Raw genomic sequence first — 21,678 nt, 5'->3', positions numbered from 1 at the left:
ATCTGCTGGGTTTTTTTTTCCCCCCCCTCTGTCTTCTGTCTCTTCTTGACAGAAGTGTGTCAGCATGAAAGCAGGGGAGGCAAGGGGTGATTGCCTCGAGGTGGGGTGCATGGGTGGCAGTATGGGTTCCCCTGTAGATGAAAGTAGGGATAGGGCTTCAGGCTGCCCTGAGTAAACCCATGCATGGGAGCAGCTGCATTGAGTCGTCCCAGAGGTGCAGAGTTCAAAAGTGAAGAGCAAAACGCTGCAGCACTCCACTGAAATACCTGCCTGCAACAGGGTATTTGGGAAAAGCAGCCTTTCCAGATGAGAAACAAGCTTGTTTTAATCAGCTCTGCCCTGCTGAGAGCACAGCGCAGAGCTGTGTGAGGTCTGGATTACAGATGTTGTGTTTTGAGCTTGCTGTTGTGTCAGAGAGGTGCTCTCGTAAGCCGTTTACTCCTCTTTCCTTTAGACATTCCTTGTCTTGGGGCTCTGTGCTCTCCCTTACCCCCATCTTCATCTTGTCACTGCACTGAACCGAACTGTGCTTTGAGAACAATTTCCAGCTGGGAACCTGAATGCTTAGTTCCTCAGACTTGGTTTTTCTTAGCTCTTTGGCTGGGTTGCAATACGTCCTTCCTTATTTTTTTTTAGGCATAATACTCTTCAATCCGTCCGGTGTTGCCAGCACTGTTGATGCAAGGGCTGCAGTGTTAGAGAAAGGGAAAGCTGGGAGGGGTGTGAAATGAGCCTAGGGTCAATGAGAATGAGGCACTTAGAGGGTATCCTCTGCAATGGGATGGATTGGATGGATTGCTTTGGGGTGAAAAGCAGGTTGGAGTGGGGTTGTCTGCTGCAGAGCTGCATCCAGGAGAAAACGTTTCTCATGGAATTCTTGCAACCTGGGCTCTGTAATGGAAAATTTGCCACACCTTAAATGCTATCGTATTACTCATGAGCGCAATACAGGTAATTAACTGAGCTAAAAAACAGATTTATTGCATGTCAATTATCACCTAACAAGTTGGCATATCTGAGGGATGCATCAGAGGCCGGATGTGCTGGTTTCCCACCTAAGGTAAGGGAGGTCACCTCCTTGCCACCAGCGCAGATTTAATGGATCTTGCCATGTTTAAATACAATCTTACTCATGCTCGTGTACAAGAATGTGTTTAACACCGATGTATTGCAAGGTTACAATGTGAAGCCCTCCAGTGCATTGAGATGCAAAACATCCAGCAGTTTCATCACTCATTTTGTCCCTGTGGATCCCCCTCATGTCTCCTGATCCCTTCTGACATCAGAAACGGTCTCAGGCTTCAACTCTCCACTCTGATCCTGAACAGCACCGTGTAAATGCTGTGCTGAATTTGAGCTTACCGACCTGCAGGGAAGGCTGTGGGAACGGATGGATCTGCTGATTCAGCTCCTTTAAGAGGAAATATAGAGGCACCACATGCGTTCAAGGCAGACAGGCAACTCAATTGCAACACCTAGGCTTAAGCTTGCAAATCACCTATAGCTTTGCGTTGCAGTTCAAATCTTACTCTTCATTGTAGTCTCTGCCCTTAAAATCTTATTCTGAGCTGTGTATTTCTTCCTTCTCATTTTGGAGGCTGTTGCATGTCCAAAGTTAAAGAATTCCTGCACACATGCACTGGTAGCAAGACTTTAAAATCTTCAAGAGCACACGGTCTTACTGCTTTCTTGTGCATGTTAGGAAAAGTCTAAAGTTCAGGTGGATATCAGCGCGCAGAAAAATACCAGAGAGCATGAGTTTGGTTTTATTATTTTTCCATGCTTGCCAGAGATAATTTGCTTGCTCAAACCCCACAAAAAAACAGACAGAGTTGGGACATCTCTTGCATTGGCCTGATGCTCAGACCTCTACATGGATAAAGACCCTGGGTGCTATGGAGCTGTAGAGATGTGATATGAGAGGGCTGTTTTGGTGAGCTGGATCCTCTGTCTGCCAGGAGGTGCTGCTGGGGTATGTGGTAGGAGGGAATTCAACCAGCTGTGCTAAACTCACATCATGTGTTCTCTGTAATAAAGTTGGGAATGGAAGAAATCAAGATTTCTGGGGTTTCAAGACACCAAAAGTGGATGAGTTTTCATCCAGAGTCTCCCTCCTCCCTTTTTCTTCCTGCGCTTTGGCTGCTGCAGCCTCACCTGTTTGACCAGGAAGCCTGCCTGCCTGCAAGATAATCCTCTTGCACTGAGCTGGTGAGGAGATGTGCCAACGGGGGTGGCACAGGTCAGTGCTTGAGCCAGCCCAACTCTGCTCTGGTGTCTCTTAAGCTGCTTTTCTATTTCACAACATCGCGCTGAGCTTCTCTGACACTGGTCCCAGGCTGAAGTGTTGGCTGGGAATGGCAGTTCCTTTGCTTTCAAGCAGATAACTGCTGTTCAGCCTGGGGAGTGTTTTTCAGTTGGCTCTACAGTGGATCATTCCCATGGGGAGGGTGGATCCCACACCTTCATTTCCTGCACGGAGCCCTCACAGCACCATCCCCGCAGCCAGGAGAGGTTTCCTGTTGTCTGCAGAGAGGGGAGGGCTGATGCCCTCAGGCCATGTGTGTTCTTCTATTTTGGGATTCCAAAGCACCACTGTAAAGGTGCCCAGGATTTAACCTAAATATTGCATGCAAGGAAGTGCTCATTCTGGATATACTTTGGTATATTTCTAAAAGTAAAAGGACACTTTTTGTTGTACCCATTTTACTTATTTTTCTGCTTGAGAACACCCCTTAGCTGCTGCAGGTGCTGAACTGCATTGATGCTTGTTTATATTGTGCTATCCCTGAAGAGCACCAACCTCCTCACTGCTATATGAGTGCAGAGCTGTTCCATGGAAAGCTTAGATCACCCTGAGAAAACAAGTTACTTCTGCAGTAACCAGTGCTTTTTTTTGCAGAGCTTTTTGCTCTGTTTGCCACAGCTGAGGTGTTTGCTATTGAATAGAGGTCAGCTGCGTCAACTGTGGAAGCCCGGAGCTTTCTCATCTCTTGAGCAGTCCTTGGCTGCATTGGCAGTAGACTATTACTTTGTGAAGGACTTCAGAGGGAGTGCTGTATCTCATGATACAAAGTTCAGGTAAATGGGTACCTAATTCCAATTCTTGGGCCATCAGATTCCTCTGATCAATGTGCCTCCTATCTGAGATGCCTCTTCCTCTGCTTCCCAGGTGGTGATTTGCTGCGTGGCTGCTTTGCACTGCTCCTCTTTTATTTTGTTTTTGTTTTCTTTTTTTTTTTTTTTCCCTGGTCCAATAATAAATCATGTTATGCATTCTTCAGACACGTGGAAGAGAGCCCAACAAGTCTGATGACAGAGAGGGATCATTAACATTTCCCTGCACACAAAATATTTTTGTTCTGTGCAAAGCACTGAAGCTATTTCCTAGCAGGGCTGTGTGGGACTTCCATCGCAGCCTGCCCTGGAAATGTGAGGCTGCAGGAGGGAGGGAATTCACACTGGACTTTGGGTGCTGGAGTTGCTGCTGGTGAATGGCTTGTGCTACCATAAATGCAGGAGTTCTCCCCAAACAACCCCCATGTCACCCATGCCAAAATACCTCTGTCTAGCCCAAAGGTTTCAGCAGTTCTGTGGTTGACCTACATGCAAGTGATGTAAGGAGGGAGATGGCAAGGGAAGATTTGGGATGCCTGGGGGGTGGAAGAGATGAGGGGGCACGTTGTGCTGTGCAGGATTTTGGAGGATGCTGGTCTGGAAGGGTGAGCAGTGATTTAAAGCAACACAACAAGAAAAGGGGGAGGTGTCAGAGGGGCAGGAAAATACTGTTGGAATTTCTTTTTTAAGTTGGTCAGTCTTCTGCAGGTAGTGGAGTGTTTCCGTATGCACTCAATCTGTGTTCCCTGCATGCAGCTGGTGAGGTGTCCTGCCCCATAGGTAACACCCCTGCAGAAACACCAGCTGCATTTCATTCCTCTCTGCTTCAGTGGGAAGTGAGTGTGCTTCCCAGATGCTGCTCCTCTTCCTTTAAGCAGTCTCTGATGCTGAAGGAAGGAAGGGAAGGATAAGTGCAGGTGAAGCACACATTGTCCCTGTGCCGGGATGAGGGATCCTGGGTTGTTCCCATCCCCGTTCCTTCCCGCTCCCCCTTCCCCCCCCCCACAGCCCTGCCTTGCCCTTTTGTGGAGATTTATAGAGCTGAGTGGGCTGAGAACAAATGAGCAGACATTTAGGCGATGTGTTCTGCATACTAATGACAAGATACTTCTTCTGCACCTCGGGGCAATACTGGGTCAGGCCAGTTTAGCTGTAAACTTTATTTATGTGCTTATTACATTGCAGCTGCGTTTTGCCGGCCTGGGCTGAGAGTTTAGAGATGTGTCCGGCAGTAAATTTTGTTTGTTTATTTGAAACGAGGTGCCCCTTCACCCTTTTCTCTCTTTCCTTCGTGGAGAAAAAGAAATCCTGCCTTTGCCATTGCAGATTTGAGAGTGAATTGGGAAGGAGATGTAAGAACGTGGGGTGGGGAGCAGTGGGGTTTATTTAAGCCTCGCTGGTGTGCAGAGCACTTAGCCCTGCTCAGAGGGTGCTGAGCTCCCTGGGCTCCTGATGGCAGGTCCCAGATCTTTCCTTGTAGGAGGGGGAGGGGTGTTGGATGAAAGCTTTAGGAGCTGGGCAGGGATGACCAACTCCCTTTGCTTCCACCCCAATCCATTCATCACCCAGGGGTTGGGTGCCCTTTTTTCTCTCCTCTACAGTGGTTTTGCTGGTTGGAAGCTGTGCTGATGCTGGGGATGTGGGTTTGGTTTGGCTGTGCTGGGAGAGAACTTGCTCGGTGCTGCTGAGATCTGTGGGGAGATCAGCAGTGATTTATGCCCACAGCAAAGACTCTCTAAACCACCCTATTTTTATGGTATCCCCTCCTGCCTCCAGCCTGCTTCCTCCTCGTGTTACATCTTGTCTTGGTGGTTTATAGGCGCTCCGGGGGCAGGCATTGCTGTTTTCTCTTGTCTGGGCTCCTGGCTGCTCCTTGCCTCACTCCGTCATTCACAACAGGAAAACCCATGGAGGGCACGATAACATTGGAGCATGAGCTTTGCCTGCTGCTCTCATGAAGGGTTGAATTAATTCCGGTGCATTTTTATAAAGCCTCCATCAAGATCCTCAGCCTGGCTGTGTGTTGCTGTGATGCAAATGAAGGATGCCCTCTCTGGGTTGGTGCTGGGACTTTACATGGTGAGCCCTTGTGAGGACAAGGAGTTATTTCACTGTCAGCCCCTATGGCTCCTGTGGCAGGGTTGGAGATTGTCACCCAGAGCAGAGGGATGTCAGCTCTAGAAGCCAGCTGAGACAGGGTCAGCTTGTAGCAGGCTGGGCTGGTGGGATGGAAGAGGCTTTATTCAACCCATCACTTGGCTGGGAAATCCATCTCCAGCCCTTCCTGCTGGTGCCCAGCTCCAGAATGTGCCTATGTGCTGTGTTATCTGTTGTCAGCTGAGCCTGGCTGGGCAAAGGTTCAGCCCTACAAGCAAGCAAAGACTCTCAGCACCTCAGTGTTGACAGAGATTTCAACAACCGTGTTAAGCACCCAGCCCTGCTCATCCCTGAGGGTCAGAGAGAGTTTAGTTTGTGATAGGGTGCAACAGGGTACTGACAACTGCACAGCGCTGGGGCGATGCAGAGGGATGAAGGCTGCGGTGAGACCCTGGCTCACAGCCTGCTCTCTCAGCCGGAGGTAACAGGCTGGCCACAAACACTGAAGAGGAGATCGACAGGGGGTGGAGAAGGGATGAAAGAAAACAACCTTCAAAAGAACATGCCCTGCTTTTTGTTGTTGTTGTTGTTGTTTTAAACTGAGAGGAAAGGTACTGGAGTGGTGAGGATTTCTAATGAACCTTCCTCTGGGAAAGCTTGTCTTTTCCATTGAGTTCAGCAATGTGTAAGCGAGCAAGAGCGATCTGTTTGTGTGCATATGTGTGTCTGTGTGTTGCTACATATTGCTTCCTGTTCTTTGCCATTTATGCTCACTGCAGCTTGTGGGCACCTTTTCAGCTCTCTGCATTGATCTCTGGCCATTGTATTCCCACTTCGCTCCTAGCCTGCCCCTTCTCATTGCATCTCTATTGCAACATCCAGCAGCTGAAACTGAGGTTCTAGATGTGGAAGCAGGAAAGAATCCATGTTCTAAGAGCTCTTTGCATGCATCATTTTCAGCAGTTACCTGTTTTGGAGAGCATTGCTATGTGCTTTATGCTGTGACTGTGCCCTGGGAGGGAGAGGAATGAGTAAGGAAGCATCTCCTTACTACTGTGGTGTCCTGGAGTGAAGACTGGTAGCGTGACTATTGACTTAACTCAACAGCGAATCCCTCACCACTTGGAGAGTGACTTACTGCATCGTTACGCTAAATTACCTGACAAACCATTGGCTCAAGCAGCCCATTGTCCCGCCATCAGTTGCGCTGACACAAATGTCTCAAGTCTGTCATCTTCTCCCTCGTGGTGGCTCAGACAAAAATATCATCTCCTGTATAATAGGCGTGACCGTGTATTGGATTCCATGGAGTGGAGGATCATCACCCTGCACTCTCAGCTAGACACGGACTTCTGCTGGGAGACCTCAGCTCTGACACCTTTTTGAAATGGTCTGTCTGGTGATTTCATGCCTTTCTTGCCTCTGAAAGTGAGTTGGTTGGATGTCCAGGGTGGCTACTTTGCACAGCTGTCTTCAAGCGCGAAGAGCTCCATCCCTCGTGCAGTCTGTCATTTCTGTGTTGTCTCCATTCATTCACATAGAAAATGGGTAGAATTTTATCTTTGTGTCCCTTATTTGCTCGCAGATGGGTTACTTCTCCATGAGCTCTCAGAGCTCTGGGTGCTTTGAGAGGCCTCTGGAGGGTTGTTTATATGCTAGGCGTGGACATGAGCCCTGTGCACGCAATGGAAGTGACACAGTGCTCAAGTCAGGGAGTTACCTGACCTTATGGCAGGAAATGAGTGGGGAAGAGGAATCCCACCAGCACAGCAGCTGTGTGAGCAGGATTAGAGCATCAAGGTGCTGTGGTGCTGCTGGATAAGAATAGCTAATGAGATTGTAAAAGGGAAATGATGATGAGGATGTGAGTGGATCTGGACCTGGCACTGGGGAGGGAAAGCTCTGATGATGTGGCAAAAATGCCACATCAAAAATAGTGGACATCAGAACCAAAAGGGGAAACCTGTGAGAATATGGGCAAAGTTTAGGGGGATGTCCAGTTGGAGCTGTCTGGGGTAAGAGACCAAACCAGCTCTGGGGTGCACAGTATGTCCTGTGCTTGTTCAAGGGCTGGTATTCTCAGATCCCAGTGACTCTGGGATGCACTCTGAGTTCCTGTGGATAATCCTCTAGAAGAATCCTGGTCAAGGGCTGCCAACCTGTAACCAGGGCTTGCAATTTGCTTCTCTGCTCGAGGCTTTTGCTCAGACCCTCCCATCAGCTCATGTTTTAAGCTCAAAGTTGTGTTTTCGGGTTGAAATCCTACCCCAGCGGCAGCATGTACTGCTCCTTGTGCTCTCTCCCTCCCAGCCAAAGGCTCCATATGCACTTTCAGAACGGATGTAGGAGTTTCCTCCTCATGGCCTTCAGGTAACTTGCCCACCTGCAACCTCTGAATCAAACCCAAACCTGTTATTGCAACAGCAATTGCAGAACTGGAACACGTCTGCTGGAACACCGCTTTCCAGCAAATCCGCCCCATTCAGAGAAACTTCTCAACAAAACCCCACAGGCTGTGCTGTGATGGGGATGGCCGAGCACAGCTTAACCCTTGCAGCTTTGCTCAGCAGTGAGCCCTGGGTGTCTGTCCCAGAGCCACGTCCCAGACATTCGGTGTAGGGGGGCTGTGGCTGCATCCTGCAGTCCTTGGGGTGCAAACAGGGCAGAGGGATGTGACACTGGGGTTAATGTATTTTTTTGGAGGGAGAAGGGTTCTGCTTTGTTGTTGGATGCAGCCTCTCAGCACCGCTGACGGGAGCTTTTAGCATGCAAATGCACTTTGTCTCATGCTTTTTAATGTTTTACCTCTTGTAATTGCCGAGACCGGTTGTAATTTTTGGACGTGGCCAGGTTTCTGAAAACAGCTTCCCCTTGGAAGTGGTTCCCATTACTGATGAGATTTGATTCCTGCCCCCTTCCTTTTGCTCGGTCTATCAGGTTGAACGAAGCATAATAGTCACTAATGTACGTGCAGGAAAGTCCTGAGGCACAGTAGTGAAAAATAACACTTGTTAACCTTTGAATGTTGTTGGATTTTAGTTTGCTGTTGTGCTTCTAGCATCACTTTGCTGGGAAACAAGGAACACTTTGGGCCAGCACAGCTCATTGACTGAGTAAGCTGCTGGAGCAGGTCCCTCCAGCCCTGGGTGCCTGCTGGATGTGTCGCCTCTCCATCACGCTTCTCCTAGAGATGAGCTTTCCAGAACTCCAGCTTTTAACCCTGAGCCTGGATTGCAACACCACAGCTCTCCAAAAACACCAGAAGAAAAATACTGGTGTAACGTGTCAAGATGTTATCATGGTTGTTGCACAATGCGCTATTCCATAGAGGGCTTTCCTGGGGGAAACAGAGTTTGGGACGTGTTGTCCATCCCTACGTCTCCCCATTGAGAGAACTTAATCTTTTAGAACATCATCAGCAGAACCTACCAGTATGTCAGAGGTATCCAGTACATCCGATTCCAGCAAGCTGTATGGATAGTGGTGGTAAAGAGAAGGCTAAATCTACCAAGGTGGCAGCCTTGTTTCAACTCACAGACGTACTGGACATCAGAGAATCTAAGTGTGATGTGTCATAGTGCAGAAAGCCAGTGAGTTGCACTGTTCTCACTTTCTGCTTTCTCTCTGAAAGCTTTGGCTCCAGAACCTGGAGAATCTCAGCTTTCATAAAAACTCGAGCTCTGACTCTTAAGGTTACAGAGAGAAGCATGAAAATGCGACCCTCCGAGGACTTGAAGCTTGCAAAACTCAGCAATGCTTGCAAGAAATTTGGCTCAGATTTGGTCTTTGGCAGTCAGGCGAGATAGACGTGGTGCTGGAGTTTGTTAGGAAATTTGCACTTGAGTGCTATGAGGATGGATAATTTGTCTGTCCTTGGTCTATGTGAGCCCGTGTCAGCACAGGCACTGTGTGAAGGGAGTCGCATCAGGCAAGTGGCTTCTAACAGTGCCTTGCAGGGCAGGTGAAGCTAACCCTTCCCAGCTGAAATGTGCCCTTTTCCAGTTGTTTCCCTGAGTGGAACTCCAGGCTGAGAGGCTCAGGCTCCCTCCAGTCCCTTCACTTCTCTCAGCTTGCAAACTGCACTGAAGAGTCAAAGAGATGCTTGTATTTTTGGTGCTCATCCCAGAGGTGAGATGTCAGGGACTTGTGCTGAGCTCCTTGGGATTAGGGACTGTCTGCTGGGGGCCTGTGCTGGAGGTGGCTGTGCTCTCAACTGTATTACCAATTTCCTCCTCTTTACAGTTATTGGCTGCACCATCTTCATGCTGACCTTGTTCTTGTTTAACTTGGCTTTTGCTGCAGCTGCTGTGTGTTCCGAAGTGATGGATTTTACCTTCGTGCCAGTTGGTTTGGGGGAAAGGATGTAGCTTCACTGACTTGTATGGGTTGTGGGTCTCTCTTCTAAGGCCCTGAAAAAATCCTGGAGTACTCTCACCCTATAAAATACATCCCAGGCAGATATTTTCTAGCAGTAAGATGTTAGTGAACCAGCACTAAGTAAGTTGGAATTCTGTACATGGGCAACGTGGGTCCCAGTGCCTCTCAATGCGGGCACTTAGCAGAGGCACCCAGAGGAGTGGTTTTCCTCCTCTGTTTGTGGGAATTGCAGTCCTAAGTGGTCAGGGACCCATTTGGAGCTGCTATCCCTGAGGTGATGAGGGAATGAGCACCTCTATTTGCTAGGCAAGCCACTAGGGCTGGCTCAGGAGAGGATTAGAGGGGTGAGCTGATCTCTCAGGGAGTCTGAGCAGCTGTGTGGTCACCCAGGTGATGCAGGCTGTGAATGGTACCCCCAGGATGCTCCCTGATCCCAGTCTCTATTGAATCTCCAGTTTACAGCTCAGTGTAAGCAGGGTAGAGAAAGCCCCTGTGAGACTGAGATGAACAGAGATGACTTTCTTGAGAAGATAGAGAGTAAAAAAATGCAAGGGCAATGGGACCTTAAGAACCAAATGCACATGACCGTATAGCTGATGAGTGGTGGAATGAAATAGCCCTGGAATGAAATGGAAGGGGCTGGAGCATCCTTTCAGGCCTGGACAGCACAAGTTGGGATTTCAGAGCTAACACCTTATGGCCATTAACTCACTGTGCCCAGAGACCACCGAACCCTGGCAGCCCATCCCCAGGGTCGGTCACTGCTCCGTGCAATCGAATCGTGCCGCACAGGGGTCCTTACAGACCAGGTGCAGAGCTGGGCACGCCGTCGTTCCCCTCCCCATCTCCTCCTCCTCTGCCTGAGCCCTTTAACTTGTTTCCTTTCCGCCGAGGAAACATGACTTTCCCATTGATGGAATTCAGCCCCCAACAATGCCGAGTGACACAATTTCCCACTCCGAGCATGCCTTCGTGCTGCGGCCGGTGGGCGATGCTGGGTAGCCCTTTTGGGAGCCATCTGCATGACAATGCAATGGTCTGTGCTACCATTAGCTGCCCTTTTGCTATTAGTACCTAATGAAAATGTAACCATGTTTAACCCCCCACAGTCCTAGATTAGCGAGAAAGGAGCCTAAGTGGATTTAATTCTTTTGTATGGTGAGCATCAAACTCTCCATTTTGATTGCTCTGTCCCCTCTTCCCCTCTCCAGCGGGAGAGGGAGGCAGGAAAGCTGTGTAAGGCTAACTCTATCCTCTCAGCTGTCCGCGGCACAATGGGCAAAGTATCTTTTGTGGCATTAACGGCTTTGGCTGGGGGTGGGGGGAGCCGGGGAGAACAATGTGTGAGAAGCTGAGCCTGTGGGTTTCCCACACGGCCCAATATGTCTCCCCGCACCCCCCTCTGGGACAGGCAGACCTGCAGCAGCCCAGCCCACAGCTGATCCCTGCTTGATTGGCTTTTTTTTTTTTTTTCTTTCTAATTTTTTTCTTTTTTTTCTTTTTTTTTTTTTTTCTTTTTTTTTTCCTTCCTTCCCCCCTCATTGTGCTCTCGAGAGATGAAAATCCTTTCCTGGCGTGAAAGGAGAGGCGTGCCTTAAATCCCCTCCCTCGGACTGACTGGGCATGTCATATGACGGCCAAATCCACCGGATTAGTGTGTGTGTGTCTGCGTGCGTGTAGTGTGAGGCGGGGGGTGGGATGCCCGATATCTATATTCCTTCCCTGCCCCTTCTGTCCGTATTGATTTCTGCAGGGATATTTATTCATTGCACCTGCTGGCCACCGGCTTCCCGTTGCTTGGGGGCTTTTCTTCATGGTTTTGAAGATCCAACCTCAGAGCAGGGAATGAAGTAAATTCGTGACTCTTTTCCCATCTCCTCTTGTCCCGTTGCTTTGAGTTTCAGCAGATCCAAAGGAGGGGATAAAGGTACCATCTCTTTGGCTCTGTGTGCTGGAGGCTCCCAAAGGGAATGCTGTGGGCTTGTAGGGATGGATTTGGGTCTGGGTTGGTGACACAGCCTTTGGGTAGGCATAGGGTTTGGGTTTGGCTGCCTTCCCACCCACCTGACCCCAAACATTACTGTGTGCAGACCCCTGGATTCCCTTCTCCTTGTGGCTCTGGACCTGCTGGAGAGGATGCTCCCATTCTGCCTGTGGGACTCCTGACGTTAAGGGTTTGTGCTGATGGAAACTGACCGCTCGTAGGGTCACCTCCTCTTTCTATGTGGGAAGAACTGAGGCAGAACACGCCAAACTGACAAAGCCAACGTCATGAGCAAAGTCAGAGTTGGAGCCAAGAATAGCATTTGCTACCATTTAATTCTTGCCTCTGTGTATTTAATGTCCCAAATCCTCAACTGTCTTGGTTTTCCTTCAGGTTTTTGTTTTTTTTTTCAGTGGTGCTGCGTCATTTTGTGCTGACATTCCCACTTTTTCCAAGGAAACTTTTACAGACCCCTCCAGCCAAGCCAACACCTCCTGCCCGCCCGCGGCGTGAGAACTGATGTGCTCATATAGGAAGCCTGGCTTGGGTGCCATGAGTTTAGAAGCTGGGTCTGCAGCCTCCAGCCGGTCTCTGTGTGCACAAAGGATTGGTTAGTGGGAAAGGAAAACCTCTGTGGGGTTGGGGGCATGGGTGATGCTCTGGATCAGTGTGGGTGGGGGCTTTCTGGCAGTGTCAGCACCCCATAATGAAGGGACAGCAGTGCAACAGGCTAGGGCAGTATGCAACGACAAGTCCTTGCAAGTGGCTGGGTCTTGTTGCAGATGAGGTTTGCTGTATAGTTTAGAAAGTGTCTTGTTTTGGATGGTAAAAGAAACTTTGTAACTGCCAGCATGCTGGTTGGTCTATGGGTGAGTATTGGGACACCATGTGAACTGAGTGCTCCCCAGATGGTGACACCCAGGGGTAAGCTTGGAAGAAAGTGGGTTGTTCTGGTGACCACCACTACCATGGCTTGTAGCCAAGCAGAGGATGCTGGGGGGATGGATGGTGCTTTGGCAGCGCCTTTGACCAGCTGCTTTGTGACAGGATAGAGTAATGCCAGTGTACTTCTTGGGGCTGCCTCCTGCCAGCCTGCTGCGCTGGGCTCCACGGGGTTGGTGACTCCAGGAGTTGGTCTCAATTATCCTTATGGGTCCCTTCCAACTTAGGCTACCTTATTGCCCCAGGGACAGCAGGTTCCCAGCAAGGTGATGCTTGACCACAAGAACCTAAAAGCTCCCAAAGCTGAGGGTGGGCAGAGATGGGGATTAGCAGGAGTTGTTCCCACTGCGTGAGGAGAGGGGAGGCTGCAGTCCCAGCAGGGCAGGGGGTGAAGTGCTGCAGGGCCCGGGCAGGAGCAGAAGCGTGCGAGGGGATGGGGAGGGCGGGGGGATGGAGGGGGCTGCCGCTTGTGTGAATGTGCCCCACTCATTGTTCTGTGCCTTTATTCTCCGGGCCTCGATGGGACTGATTTAGAAATCCTAATCAGGGAGCAGTCTCTGCGCCTCCCGAGTGTGACACAACTCGAGCTGCTCGGGGCGCCTTTGTTCCCTAATGACAGCTGACTTCATGCGGCAGTGGGAACAGTTTGAGCATAACTCCGCACCGAGAGCTGGCAGCTGCAGCCTTAACTCTTTCTTGCCCACCTGCATGGTGGGATGAGGAGGGGGCCAGGCAGGGAGCACTGCTGAAATACCCTTGGTGAGGATGCTCAGCTTTGCTTCTGGCATCTCTTCTGGGAGCAAGTGCAGCATAGAGAACAAAGCTACAGGTGTGCATTTCTCTTGGAAAAGAAGCAAACTATTTTCCAGGGGTTGTTACTGCTACATGGCATTTATGGGTGTCTGCTGCAGGTACTGATGGGGAGAAATAATCAGGTGTGCCCGTGGTATGGAGGAGGGAGGTGCATATCGGGAGCTGTGCGTCCAGCTCTGCTGGTGCTTTGGGTGCTGGAGAGTGTCTGCAGCCCTGAGTGAGTGCAGAGCGTTTCCATGCTGGCTGTGGGGTGTTTGCATTACTTGCATTGAAAGTAAAAGCCATTGAGTCACTCCAAGATATTCCCGGAAGAGATTTCTAGCCTTGCCAGCAAAGAGCTTGAAAGCAAGCGTCTTTCTCCCTCTCTTGGCCTCAGTTTCATCCCTAGCAAAATGGGGCTTGTGATACAAAGTCCAGTGCAGAGCTGTGTTGTTTGACATTGGAGCTGTGCTTGGTGACGCTTGCTGGCCCAGCGCTAGCAATGGTTAAACCTTTTTCTCTCTCTGTTTGTTGTCAAACCACTGCTCTGACCTGGGAAAAATACTTCTGGAAAATTACCCTTATTAAAGGGGACAGCCCCAGAGGGGCACAACTGTCCTCTCCCCCCTCACTGGACCTGGGGGCTCGACTCCCTGCGGGCCTGCAGCCCTTCCCTCACTGCCTGCAATTAGCACGGCACTCCCCACTGCCTTCCCAGCACCTGTGTCCCCTCCACCGTCCCCAAATCACAGCGTCCCTCACGGCCGCCCATGCTTGGCCGGGGTCTCCCTGGCGACGGGGCCACGGGATGCTGTGCAGTCCATTTGTCACCAATTGTCACTGTTTTGTTCTGCCTTGTATGCGCACTCGATTGTGTCACGGGGGAGGTGAGGAGGAGCAATCAGGCCTTGTCTAATGGGCTGCGGTCTCCCGTGGTGGGGAAAAGCTGAGGGGCTGATTTGGGAGGGAGGGGATGAGGCAATGCTGCAGTGCTGCTGCATATACAGAAGGGTGCGGATAGGAGTTCATAGAATCACAGAGTGGTTTGGGTTTGGAAGGATCTTAAAGCCCATCCAGTTCCAAACCCTGTTGTGGGCTGTTTGGCACCAGATGAAGTTGTCCAAGGGCCTCATCCAGCCTGATGTTGGGCACCTCTAGAGATGGGATTCCTTCCAGAGCATCCCATATATGGCATGGGGATGGCTCCTGGTGTGGGCTGGCAAAAATCCTTGCCTTGATTAAGCAAGAATTTAGGTCTGGGATGAATGTGGCTCTATGCTGTGTGCTGTGCTGTACGATGCAGGTGAGGTGAAGCCTGGTTGTCATCCCTCTTCCCCATGGTGTTGGTGGGGCAGCTGTGACCACAGCCCCGTGTTAGTTTCCACAATTACTTTCACACCCCACCCTGTCAGTGCATGGCTTTGGGATGGGGCCAGACGCTGTCCCTGGGTCTCCCGTTGTCCCAAAGGGAAGGAGGTTTCCTGCATACCCACCCCGGGTGCAGCTGACCGGCGAGACGTGGGAGCTGCAGCTCCTTGGGGTGAGGCTGCTGTAGGTTTTGGGTTGCAAAAGGATTAACACCTCCTTCAGCCCCCAGCTTCTGAGCAATTGTTATTCCCTGAAGTGTGCTGCTGAAAGGGATTTAATGCATCACGGATTTTGGTATTCCTCTGTCAGCAGATGTCAGTTGTTGGCTGAAGGTGTGACTTTCTACTAAACCATATATTTTCCTGTCTCTTTTTTTTCCCCCCCTCCTTCTGCTCCATCTTTCCCAGCCTTCCCAACGTGCCATGATTCATCTCCCCCTGTTTGGCTTCACCAGCCCTGCTTTTTTTTGTTTTATTTATTTATTTTTTCTTTCTTTTCAACCTTCCAACTCTCAGAGCCACCAGGACCAGCTCAAAGCGAAGCTGAGGCCAGCTCTGAGCCTCAGCACCCATTAAAAACCATTAATTCAGAGCAGGCTGGCCACAGCCTTTACGGGAATTCAGGGAAGCTGCTTAGCAGAGCTGCAAGGAGGTCGGGAAAACTGAGCTGTGCCGTCAACCCCAAAGCAGGCAAGCTGAGGCTGTTCCAGTTTGGCTTTCAGACCTGGAGCTCAGCGTGAAATACCGCAGAGGGAAGGGAAAAGAGGGTGTCTCTGGCAAGGAGTCAGTGGAGGCAACTGAAAGCACTGAGCTTCTGCAGCGTGTGGTATTTGGCAGGATTCTCTCCATGCTCTGTGGTAGTCATGGGTCTGCATCTCCAAACCACGGAGGTGCTGTATGGGTTGGGGTGGGCTCGGAGTGTGACTGTGTGGTGGTACCGTGGGGTCTGCCTGTCGCTTTGTGGCTTCTGCTGGGTGTTGTGCCACTCGCCCACCCAGGCCGTGCTATCTCCAAGCCTGGCAGGGAGATGCTTCTCCAACAGCCCTTGGTGGTGGTGGTGGCTGCATCCAGCTGAACTGAGGCCAGCAGAGCAGGTCCTGGCCTGGAAAAAAAAACACTGGTGCCACTGATGGAGGAGAAAAGGTACAGGAAAGGGTGGGCGGCTGAGGTGAGGTCAGTTGAAGGATAGGGGGAGCGATGTGAGGTTTTGAGACCTTCCAGTCTTACTGCCCAGCATCCCTGTGGTCAGCCAGGGATTTGAAGGAGAACGGGGATCACTGGGGCCACACCTGATGGGTGTTGAAGCCGTTACTGGAGGGAGCAGGAAGCTGAGCTTGAAAGTGTGAGTTGTCATTGAGTGCAGTGATGTCTGAGGGGTAAGCAGCTTCCTGAGCTGCACCCCACTGCTGCTGCATCAGCTACAGACTTCAGTGTCCTCTTGTCCATCAGGTTGGAAACTGCCTTATCATGTTGTGCTGTGGCTTTGGGATATACTGGGCCATGTTCTGTTTCTAGAAACCTTAGTGTTTTGGGAAGACCCACCTGCTGGATACACATGGTCCTCAGCAGCTGGCACCGTGTGCCCTGGGGTGGTTCCTTTGGTCCTTGTGGGGTTGGGAGCTCTTTCTGGGAGCAGGAGGCACCCAGAGCTTTGCACTGTGGCACGATTCAGAGCATGATGGGTGATGGAAGGGGGGGTGGGGTTCAGATATGATTAAGTTCAAAAGGGAGGAAATAGGATTTATATGGGATCTACTGCCAGATTGGCAGAGCGAGCTAAGATTTATAGCAAGCAGCTCTCCTTTCTCAGCCCTGCTTTTCAACAGGAGCAGCCCTAGGAAAGTTGCTTTCTACCCCAGCCAAGCTGCTCCCATTGCCTTGTGCCAAGCCTGGGTCGGGCTGCCTGGCTCGGCTGCTTTTCAGGATCTCCAAAAGCCCTGGGTGTTACCTGCCATGGTGCCATCCTGGCTCTCCATCCCTTTGGGCTTTTCTGCTTCTGCCAAAGACTGCTGTTTCTCAATTCTCAGATTCCTCCTCAGCCCATGGGTGGGTCTGTTCTCGCAATGCCCCATCTGTGAGAGGAAGCATCAGAGATAATGAAAATGGTATTCATCAAAATATTTTGGGGAGAATAAAAATAGCTCTTGGAGCAGAATCTGTTTCTGTTCCCGGGAAGGAGTGCTTGTTTCAATGGAGAGTTTCCTGCAGGTGCTGTCAGAGCAGGGCTGCAAACTGGAAGTGCTCTGGTATGCGCCTTGCTTTTTGGGAGAAAATCAGTGTGTTTTGTGCAATGGCTGAGGAAGTATTGGAAGAAGATCTTTCTCCAAGAGCGTGACTCCCTGGGATGTGGCTGAAGCTCCACTTTTTTGCTGTTTCTCACTTGATTTTCCTAATATTGTCCTTTCTCTGGGGGGTGAATTGGTTTCTGTTCTGGCTCAGCCCTGTTGGCTAACCCTATGGGCAGCATTCCACTGCATGGTGTGCTGGGGTGGTTGCCCCTTAGGACAGTGCTGTTATCTCTGTGGGTGTCAGGAGCTTTCCTGGTGCATGTGCATCCTTGTGAGTACCTGTTGGGAGCCATGTCTGGTACACCTGCATGTAAGGATGTACTACATAAGGATGTTGCTGAGGGCAAATGAGCTGCCTGCACCTGACCCTTCCCATTCCCAAGTGTTTTTTTCCACTCACTTTATTTTTCTTGGGAATATTGCTGTGCATGCTTAGCAGGCATGTAGGAAGGGTTCTCCATGTGGATAGATTCGGAACCTACAGCTTGGCTGATGTTCAGAGCGTGGCTGTGGTCCCAGCTCCATAACGTAGCAGATGGTGGGTGGACGGGCTGGGAGCTGCCAGTTCAGGGCTGGGATTGGCTGTTTGGTTCTGCCCATATTTCAGTGGGGAAATGATGGGCAACAGCTGGCCTGGCCAGAGGCCTGAGAATGGTTTGTATAAATTGTTTTACCCCAAACTATTGATGCTGCAGGAATTGGATTTGCATTTCCAGCCGTGGAAGTGCAGGCCTGGCTGTAGCTTTATGTGCCCGTGGATGGGGTGGGGAGAACTTTCTGCTCGCACACGTGGCCAATGAGGGATGATGACAATGAGGAGGTCCCAAAGGAGGTGGGCTGCCAGCTCTGTGCAGCTGCTCACCGCAGAGCCGGCTCCAGGAATCTGTGTTTGCTTTGGCTGCACGCGCTGTGCAGGAATGGCAATCTTGCAACTCTCTGAGAGGAAGGAGGGGAGAGAGGAGAGAGCTTGTGAGTTTCCAAACACTATACTGTGCTTCGGCCACTTGGAGCTGTGAAGGGCTGTGCCTGCGGTGGGTCGCTGCAGGGTGCTGACCTTGGGGGGTTTCTCATCAAGCATCTCATGGGAAGGAAAAATGATCCTAAACTGAAAAAAAGCAAAAAACTTTTTAAAACGTTCTTCTTGATTTCTTGCTGACGATGAGCAGCATCCTTTCATTAGAGGGCTTGGCAGAGTGCAGTTCCTCCCAGGAGAACCACACCGACCTGCTGCTGTGTTTCCTGGTTCTGCTTAGCAGGGCAAGGTGATGGCTGGAGGTAGCTTGGAAGGAGGATGTGCTTGTAGGTGGCTGCTTGGAGACCTTTGGGGAGTGTTGTACGTGATGGTGGGAAGCCACAGAGCTGGGGACCTCCTTGCACGCCCCTTGCTCACGCTGACCTCTCCCTATGAGTGATTCACGGAAGCGGGGGCAGCTGAGCTGAAGCAATACAAGCTGGGATAAATCTGGTCTGGGGAATCTGCACATCTCAGTCCTGGTAATGGGAAATGAGCACAGATTTTCTTGATTCTCAGCCTTCTGCCTTCTTCATGGCACTGGGCTGCCCTCAGAGACCTGTGCTCAGGTAGCTGCTGCCCACTCTGGCCACTTCCCTTGCTCAGTGCCAGGCTTTGGGAGCAAAAAAGGAGCAGAAACAGTCAGTAAGAAAGGGAAAGCTTTTGTGCTGCTCATTTTTCAATGGCATTTTTATGTCCGGCGCCCTGTATGAGCAAAGAAAACGGTGGCCCATCTGTTTCCAGCACCATTAAAGGCATCTGACTGCATGTGGCCCTCAAAAATAAAATAAAAATTGGACCCTTTGCTCTGAAAATGTCAAATGCTCTTTCATCTTAGACGACCCCCAGCCGGGCCCATATCCTCCCAAACTGAGACATGGGAGTGGGTTCCCACCAGCGCTCATCCGTGCACAAGCAGCTGCCCCCTTCCCCTCCCCATTTTTCTGTACAAGAAGGAAGTGAGGGGCTGGAGGCTCACACTGACTGCTGACCCCAGAGTTCTGCTCTGCGCCTCTTCCCCCACTCTATCCCCCTGCAAACTTCTTTGTGCCTCAGGCCTGAAGAGGTTAAAGTCCCATTAGCAAGTGCTGGGAGGAGGGAAGTGTGTCTGACGTGCTTTAGGAGCAAACTGTGAGAGGGCTGTGCCAGCAGGATGCAATTAATGACCGGGAAGAGAAGATTGCTACAATATGGGGCTGCTTTCTCCTCATCCCTGTCTTTTTCTCCACTTGAAGCCACGGTCTGTGGTGTGTCCTGCTGGGAATCCGTGTAGACTTATGGAGGTTCCCCTCCTCTAGGATGTGCCATGAAAAAATCACAGCAGTGCTCCCTCTGCTCACATGGCAGTGGTGCACCAATATGAGGAAAATGTGGGTGTGACTTCAGGCTTTGGAAGCTTCTGCTTAATTAAAAGAACATCCTAAAGGTTGCTTGAGATACCTGCAGCAGTGCATAGCTTTTAACATGAGAGCTGTTTTAAAAACTGCATCTGATTCAGGGATAGCAATATGATGGGATAGCTGCTGAGATGGAAAGGGGAGGAAAAGGATTTTAATTTAGGAGAAAAAGTCTCATTCCTTCCTTCATTTAATCTTTGAAGTTCTATTTCTTTTCTATAACACGGCGTTTCTTTACCATTGCATAGGTTAGTCCCGATGTGGAGTGCTTTGGCACTCACTGGCGTTGGGGAGGACAGAGGAATGCAAGGCTGCGTGGTGTTGGTGCTACTGCCCTCCCCAGCCAACATGGAAGGAGCAGAGGATGGATGGTCTCAGGCACACCCTGTGATACCAGAAGTGCTCGCGGGAGCGTTTCATACATCTCTGACCTGCAGAGGATGAAGGACTCTTCCCCATACTCAAGGTAAAGCTATTTGGTAGCATTCACTGTGTATCCAGTTTAGTGCTTGGTTCACTGACCAAAGTGTTGTTGCTGTGGTATTCTTGCCAAGGAGTGGTGATGCTCATTGTCCACAGTGGCAAACCATAAACCCAGAGAGCCAGTTCTGGTATTTTCCCATCCTAAGGCATTGGTTTGTTGGGCAAAATGGTAGCAGGGGCTGACGCAGGCTTGCTTGGTGTCCATGAAGACCTTCAGAAGACACGTGTGCGGGTATCTGCATTACTCCAACCTGATTTTTAAGTAGAAAGGGTATGTCACTTGCTTTAAGTATAAGAGAAAAGCACTGTAGATAAGTTCTTCTCACATATGATGTTCTAAGGGTTCGTGAAGTTGAAGGGAGCCTTGTCCAGTCCTGCTTACAGCCTGGGTGTGCATCTCCTTGCTGCTGGATCCCCTCCAGCACCTGTTCCTCCTGAATGCTCCTTCTATTGGAGCATTGGTACCCTTGTGCTGGGTACTACGTCCTTGTACTTCAGGCTCTCAGTACTTAGAAATATAGATCCACAGCCTCCCTGTGTAGCATTGGGTGACTTCTTTACTTTCCCTGATGGCTGCCCTTCCTCCTCCTTGCCCTGGGCTGGCAGCCTGCATTCCTGTGGCAGGGTGGCTCCTTTCTCTCCATGTGGGGTTGGTATGCCGAGGGCCTGCTCTTGGTAAGAATCCCTTGGTGCTTATGGGGATATATAAATAAGTGTAAAAACCACTTGGTCTCCCTGGAGATGTGCTTAGTGTAGGGTATTTTTTTTTTTTTTTAAGGCTAACCAGGCCTACACAACAGCTGTTGAGCAATCATCCGTCCTCTAAAAACAAATAAGGAGCAAGTCTGGTGGCCAAATGTTGCAGGCACATTGTAATGATTGTTAGCAAATTGCATTTGCGGTGTGGGGCTGCTTAACAAAACAGCTGCTGGCTTTGCCTCCCCTTCTCCTGTGTAACATTCGTTGTTTGGAGCCAGTTCACTGGTGTGGTTGAGGGGGGGAGACCACTGCAGAGCTGGCTGCAGTCCCCGTAGGATGACATTTGCGGCGCATAGAGAATCGTGTTGGCCATGGTGTTCTGCAGCATTGATGGGTTGGGGTTTTGTATCCCATGTGCGGAGGCTGTTTGCCTCCCACCTCATCTTTGTGAAGCCTGAGTGCTCTTGGGGTTTCTGCATCTGGCTGGGAGAGGGACACAGTGCTCTGTCCCAGCCCTCATGCTGGAGATGGCGTGGGGAAAACACAGTGTGTCCTTTCTCCTCCTGCTCTTCCTCCTCACCTTCAGCTCCCAACTCACCTGAGGTTGGCCGAAGGTTGGGTGTTGCATAGGACTGCCACAAGACGTATCTCTCTGTTGCTGGTTCACTCATAAAAAGATCTTGAGAGCTGAGACCGGGTCCAGACAGGATTCTTGGTTGAACACCTGACATCTGGGTTGAGAGAGAAAGTCTTTCCCAAGATAACTGAAGCACATGGTTGTAAAACAAATATCCATGGCTACTTCCTCCTGATTATTTTCATTATTATTATTATTTGCTGCTGGGTTTTTTTCAGCCTGGAAAATTGGAAAAAGAAAAAATGAAAAAAAGGTTATACACTGTTTTGCTTTTAGGTCTTGAGCTCCTTAAGCCCACAGTTCACTTACTGGTAATTATGCATATGGGTACGTTGTTTCTGACGCTGATATTTCAGCTTCTTTCTGATTGGCCTTCAGGCAACTAAAAATGATGTGAATTCATGTTGGATTTGGATTTAGGCAGTGGTGGGGAGAGGAGCCCATTGCCTTCAGTCATGCCATGTGCCAGCACCAGTGAGCCTGCTGGCA

The 21,678-nt window shown here is 50.3% G+C and overlaps 1 long non-coding RNA gene across 1 annotated transcript in view; it reads left to right on the top strand.

Annotated features, from left to right (window-relative positions):
• LOC140260190 (uncharacterized) overlaps positions 1-21,678 on the top strand; it is a 90,463-nt gene that overhangs the window by 28,564 nt on the left and 40,221 nt on the right. Inside the window, exon 3 of the long non-coding RNA XR_011905509.1 lies at positions 19,619-19,836. This is a non-coding gene — a long non-coding RNA (uncharacterized lncRNA). The remainder of the gene's footprint in view (positions 1-19,618; positions 19,837-21,678) is intronic.

The sequence above is a fragment of the Excalfactoria chinensis genome, chromosome 17 (assembly GCF_039878825.1).
Source record: "Excalfactoria chinensis isolate bCotChi1 chromosome 17, bCotChi1.hap2, whole genome shotgun sequence".
In the NCBI taxonomy this organism is placed as follows: Eukaryota; Metazoa; Chordata; class Aves; order Galliformes; family Phasianidae; genus Excalfactoria; species Excalfactoria chinensis.
This window is presented reverse-complemented; position numbering and strand designations above follow the sequence as displayed.